Here is a 6,000-nt window from a genome sequence, read left to right as displayed (position 1 = left end):
TCAGGTTGAGTGGTGATGAGTTTGCTATTTGGATGAATAAAGAAAGTCAAAAGTGTGAAAGATAAAAAACAAAAGGAGGAAGTGTGAAAAGTGAATGGGCCAAATTGAGGTGCATATGAAGACGTATGCTTTCTTCCAATTCATTAAATCGGGCTAATATGAATCAGGTGAATTGAGTTCTGCTTTTGGAAACTGGGTTAAGAAGGGGTGCACCGTTCCTGGAGGTACTGCAATACCAGGTCAATGCGTGGAGTGGACAGAGCAAGCTCTTTTTCCATCTCCCTGTTCTAAAAATCCATTTAATATATGGTCCCCAGATAGGGGACGTATCAGATATTAAACTGATAAGAACAGATACTACACTTGATCTTAGCCAAAAGGCCGAGAAGCGATAACCAGAATTGGTTTGGGCCTCGAGTGGCACCCTGGCCTATGCCGGACACATCTTAGGGAGAGAGAGCGAGAGGGAGACAAACCCACGCCTACACAAGACATTTTGTCACCCAAGCCAACCCTTGAAAAGGCTGCTTTGCAGAGCCAAAACAAGAAGAATGGTGCGTTTTGCAGCCGCCGCCCACTGCAATGAATCTGAATAACTCCTCCTTTAGGGCGCAAGCAACTCCCCTCCCCCTTGCAGTCTTTCCAATTCACGATACAAAAAGACGGACAGGACAGGTTGCCTGACTTTCCGTCACTGCCACCCTTTGCCATCCTTACCCGTAGAAAGCCCTTTCATCATCCCCAAACCCTAATCTTTTCCCTTTCCTTCCCAGCCCCCAAACCCTGCCCTCTGTACCTTTCTCACCACCCGCTTCCCTTCTCCTGTCATCCCCCTACCACCCGGGAAAAAAAGAGATTGCCCCCTCCTTCCACTAGCCCACCCTCCCACCCAAAGAACAACTTCTTCTGCGCAGCTTGTTTTCTAGGCAGCAGCGCTATTGTGATGTCATCGGGGGGCATTGTGACAAGCCGCCAGTGTTCCGTCTCTTCATGTTGTGCACAGTTCAAACGGAAAATACATCAACAGGCAGACTACAGAAAAGCTTACTATCAAAGGTTAGAGGGGGGCTTTCTCAGAGGGCTTTTTACAGTTTTTCTATTCCCAATTAGCCGTTTAAGTGTACTTATTGAAAGTAGTAATTCTTTCATAGGCCGCCCTTTCTTAGTATTTGACGTTCCTTATATTGCGGTATGAGGCTTCGCAGTAGGTTGCAAACATTCATCACCCATGACTTTCCCCAATTGAGCTCAGAAGCTCAATGTCTATCATGACCTCTCTTTTAGAATGTCCAAGAGCAAGCAAACTATTCCTCCAGGAGAGGGCGCCAACAGACTACTAAAGAGATCATCATTACTCAAAGAAAACCCCAAAAACCAATGCATGATAGGAATAAACAGGTAACTTTCTTTGGAGTGGAAGCGGAGAGATCGCACCAGATGCCAATTCTAGATGTTATCACACCTGTGGTCACTGCAGCAGCAGGTGAATCCACTTTGTCCAAAAGGGATCTATTCCATTCAATTGCAAATGATCTAGATAAGACAGAGAACTGCAGCACGGGGACATAGCCGAGTTGGTCAGGTTGAGTGGTGATGAGTTTGCTATTTGGATGAATAAAGAAAGTCAAAAGTGTGAAAGATAAAAAACAAAAGGAGGAAGTGTGAAAAGTGAATGGGCCAAATTGAGGTGCATATGAAGACGTATGCTTTCTTCCAATTCATTAAATCGGGCTAATATGAATCAGGTGAATTGAGTTCTGCTTTTGGAAACTGGGTTAAGAAGGGGTGCACCGTTCCTGGAGGTACTGCAATACCAGGTCAATGCGTGGAGTGGACAGAGCAAGCTCTTTTTCCATCTCCCTGTTCTAAAAATCCATTTAATATATGGTCCCCAGATAGGGGACGTATCAGATATTAAACTGATAAGAACAGATACTACACTTGATCTTAGCCAAAAGGCCGAGAAGCGATAACCAGAATTGGTTTGGGCCTCGAGTGGCACCCTGGCCTATGCCGGACACATCTTAGGGAGAGAGAGCGAGAGGGAGACAAACCCACGCCTACACAAGACATTTTGTCACCCAAGCCAACCCTTGAAAAGGCTGCTTTGCAGAGCCAAAACAAGAAGAATGGTGCGTTTTGCAGCCGCCGCCCACTGCAATGAATCTGAATAACTCCTCCTTTAGGGCGCAAGCAACTCCCCTCCCCCTTGCAGTCTTTCCAATTCACGATACAAAAAGACGGACAGGACAGGTTGCCTGACTTTCCGTCACTGCCACCCTTTGCCATCCTTACCCGTAGAAAGCCCTTTCATCATCCCCAAACCCTAATCTTTTCCCTTTCCTTCCCAGCCCCCAAACCCTGCCCTCTGTACCTTTCTCACCACCCGCTTCCCTTCTCCTGTCATCCCCCTACCACCCGGGAAAAAAAGAGATTGCCCCCTCCTTCCACTAGCCCACCCTCACCACCCAAAGAACAACTTCTTCTGCGCAGCTTGTTTTCTAGGCAGCAGCGCTATTGTGATGTCATCGGGGGGCATTGTGACAAGCCGCCAGTGTTCCGTCTCTTCATGTTGTGCACAGTTCAAACGGAAAATACATCAACAGGCAGACTACAGAAAAGCTTACTATCAAAGGTTAGAGGGGGGCTTTCTCAGAGGGCTTTTTACAGTTTTTCTATTCCCAATTAGCCGTTTAAGTGTACTTATTGAAAGTAGTAATTCTTTCATAGGCCGCCCTTTCTTAGTATTTGACGTTCCTTATATTGCGGTATGAGGCTTCGCAGTAGGTTGCAAACATTCATCACCCATGACTTTCCCCAATTGAGCTCAGAAGCTCAATGTCTATCATGACCTCTCTTTTAGAATGTCCAAGAGCAAGCAAACTATTCCTCCAGGAGAGGGCGCCAACAGACTACTAAAGAGATCATCATTACTCAAAGAAAACCCCAAAAACCAATGCATGATAGGAATAAACAGGTAACTTTCTTTGGAGTGGAAGCGGAGAGATCGCACCAGATGCCAATTCTAGATGTTATCACACCTGTGGTCACTGCAGCAGCAGGTGAATCCACTTTGTCCAAAAGGGATCTATTCCATTCAATTGCAAATGATCTAGATAAGACAGAGAACTGCAGCACGGGGACATAGCCGAGTTGGTCAGGTTGAGTGGTGATGAGTTTGCTATTTGGATGAATAAAGAAAGTCAAAAGTGTGAAAGATAAAAAACAAAAGGAGGAAGTGTGAAAAGTGAATGGGCCAAATTGAGGTGCATATGAAGACGTATGCTTTCTTCCAATTCATTAAATCGGGCTAATATGAATCAGGTGAATTGAGTTCTGCTTTTGGAAACTGGGTTAAGAAGGGGTGCACCGTTCCTGGAGGTACTGCAATACCAGGTCAATGCGTGGAGTGGACAGAGCAAGCTCTTTTTCCATCTCCCTGTTCTAAAAATCCATTTAATATATGGTCCCCAGATAGGGGACGTATCAGATATTAAACTGATAAGAACAGATACTACACTTGATCTTAGCCAAAAGGCCGAGAAGCGATAACCAGAATTGGTTTGGGCCTCGAGTGGCACCCTGGCCTATGCCGGACACATCTTAGGGAGAGAGAGCGAGAGGGAGACAAACCCACGCCTACACAAGACATTTTGTCACCCAAGCCAACCCTTGAAAAGGCTGCTTTGCAGAGCCAAAACAAGAAGAATGGTGCGTTTTGCAGCCGCCGCCCACTGCAATGAATCTGAATAACTCCTCCTTTAGGGCGCAAGCAACTCCCCTCCCCCTTGCAGTCTTTCCAATTCACGATACAAAAAGACGGACAGGACAGGTTGCCTGACTTTCCGTCACTGCCACCCTTTGCCATCCTTACCCGTAGAAAGCCCTTTCATCATCCCCAAACCCTAATCTTTTCCCTTTCCTTCCCAGCCCCCAAACCCTGCCCTCTGTACCTTTCTCACCACCCGCTTCCCTTCTCCTGTCATCCCCCTACCACCCGGGAAAAAAAGAGATTGCCCCCTCCTTCCACTAGCCCACCCTCCCACCCAAAGAACAACTTCTTCTGCGCAGCTTGTTTTCTAGGCAGCAGCGCTATTGTGATGTCATCGGGGGGCATTGTGACAAGCCGCCAGTGTTCCGTCTCTTCATGTTGTGCACAGTTCAAACGGAAAATACATCAACAGGCAGACTACAGAAAAGCTTACTATCAAAGGTTAGAGGGGGGCTTTCTCAGAGGGCTTTTTACAGTTTTTCTATTCCCAATTAGCCGTTTAAGTGTACTTATTGAAAGTAGTAATTCTTTCATAGGCCGCCCTTTCTTAGTATTTGACGTTCCTTATATTGCGGTATGAGGCTTCGCAGTAGGTTGCAAACATTCATCACCCATGACTTTCCCCAATTGAGCTCAGAAGCTCAATGTCTATCATGACCTCTCTTTTAGAATGTCCAAGAGCAAGCAAACTATTCCTCCAGGAGAGGGCGCCAACAGACTACTAAAGAGATCATCATTACTCAAAGAAAACCCCAAAAACCAATGCATGATAGGAATAAACAGGTAACTTTCTTTGGAGTGGAAGCGGAGAGATCGCACCAGATGCCAATTCTAGATGTTATCACACCTGTGGTCACTGCAGCAGCAGGTGAATCCACTTTGTCCAAAAGGGATCTATTCCATTCAATTGCAAATGATCTAGATAAGACAGAGAACTGCAGCACGGGGACATAGCCGAGTTGGTCAGGTTGAGTGGTGATGAGTTTGCTATTTGGATGAATAAAGAAAGTCAAAAGTGTGAAAGATAAAAAACAAAAGGAGGAAGTGTGAAAAGTGAATGGGCCAAATTGAGGTGCATATGAAGACGTATGCTTTCTTCCAATTCATTAAATCGGGCTAATATGAATCAGGTGAATTGAGTTCTGCTTTTGGAAACTGGGTTAAGAAGGGGTGCGAGTGGACAGAGCAAGCTCTTTTTCCATCTCCCTGTTCTAAAAATCCATTTAATATATGGTCCCCAGATAGGGGACGTATCAGATATTAAACTGATAAGAACAGATACTACACTTGATCTTAGCCAAAAGGCCGAGAAGCGATAACCAGAATTGGTTTGGGCCTCGAGTGGCACCCTGGCCTATGCCGGACACATCTTAGGGAGAGAGAGCGAGAGGGAGACAAACCCACGCCTACACAAGACATTTTGTCACCCAAGCCAACCCTTGAAAAGGCTGCTTTGCAGAGCCAAAACAAGAAGAATGGTGCGTTTTGCAGCCGCCGCCCACTGCAATGAATCTGAATAACTCCTCCTTTAGGGCGCAAGCAACTCCCCTCCCCCTTGCAGTCTTTCCAATTCACGATACAAAAAGACGGACAGGACAGGTTGCCTGACTTTCCGTCACTGCCACCCTTTGCCATCCTTACCCGTAGAAAGCCCTTTCATCATCCCCAAACCCTAATCTTTTCCCTTTCCTTCCCAGCCCCCAAACCCTGCCCTCTGTACCTTTCTCACCACCCGCTTCCCTTCTCCTGTCATCCCCCTACCACCCGGGAAAAAAAGAGATTGCCCCCTCCTTCCACTAGCCCACCCTCCCACCCAAAGAACAACTTCTTCTGCGCAGCTTGTTTTCTAGGCAGCAGCGCTATTGTGATGTCATCGGGGGGCATTGTGACAAGCCGCCAGTGTTCCGTCTCTTCATGTTGTGCACAGTTCAAACGGAAAATACATCAACAGGCAGACTACAGAAAAGCTTACTATCAAAGGTTAGAGGGGGGCTTTCTCAGAGGGCTTTTTACAGTTTTTCTATTCCCAATTAGCCGTTTAAGTGTACTTATTGAAAGTAGTAATTCTTTCATAGGCCGCCCTTTCTTAGTATTTGACGTTCCTTATATTGCGGTATGAGGCTTCGCAGTAGGTTGCAAACATTCATCACCCATGACTTTCCCCAATTGAGCTCAGAAGCTCAATGTCTATCATGACCTCTCTTTTAGAATGTCCAAGAGCAAGCAAA

General features: G+C 46.3%; 4 non-coding genes across 4 annotated transcripts; all 4 read right to left on the bottom strand.

Annotated features, from left to right (window-relative positions):
- Window positions 1–202: 202 nt before the first annotated feature.
- On the bottom strand, window positions 203–393 carry LOC142275802 (U2 spliceosomal RNA). The gene has a single exon (XR_012739402.1). It is a non-coding gene; the product is annotated as a U2 spliceosomal RNA (small nuclear RNA).
- A 1,387-nt stretch (window positions 394–1,780) lies between these two features.
- Window positions 1,781–1,971, bottom strand: LOC142275801 (U2 spliceosomal RNA). Its single transcript, XR_012739401.1, has one exon. It is a non-coding gene; the product is annotated as a U2 spliceosomal RNA (small nuclear RNA).
- A 1,388-nt stretch (window positions 1,972–3,359) lies between these two features.
- Window positions 3,360–3,550, bottom strand: LOC142275800 (U2 spliceosomal RNA). Its single transcript, XR_012739400.1, has one exon. It is a non-coding gene; the product is annotated as a U2 spliceosomal RNA (small nuclear RNA).
- Window positions 3,551–4,906: 1,356 nt separating this feature from the next.
- LOC142275804 (U2 spliceosomal RNA) lies at window positions 4,907–5,089 on the bottom strand. Its single transcript, XR_012739404.1, has one exon. It is a non-coding gene; the product is annotated as a U2 spliceosomal RNA (small nuclear RNA).
- Window positions 5,090–6,000: the final 911 nt, after the last annotated feature.

This window comes from Anomaloglossus baeobatrachus, unplaced genomic scaffold, assembly GCF_048569485.1.
Source record: "Anomaloglossus baeobatrachus isolate aAnoBae1 unplaced genomic scaffold, aAnoBae1.hap1 Scaffold_3860, whole genome shotgun sequence".
In the NCBI taxonomy this organism is placed as follows: Eukaryota; Metazoa; Chordata; class Amphibia; order Anura; family Aromobatidae; genus Anomaloglossus; species Anomaloglossus baeobatrachus.
This window is presented reverse-complemented; position numbering and strand designations above follow the sequence as displayed.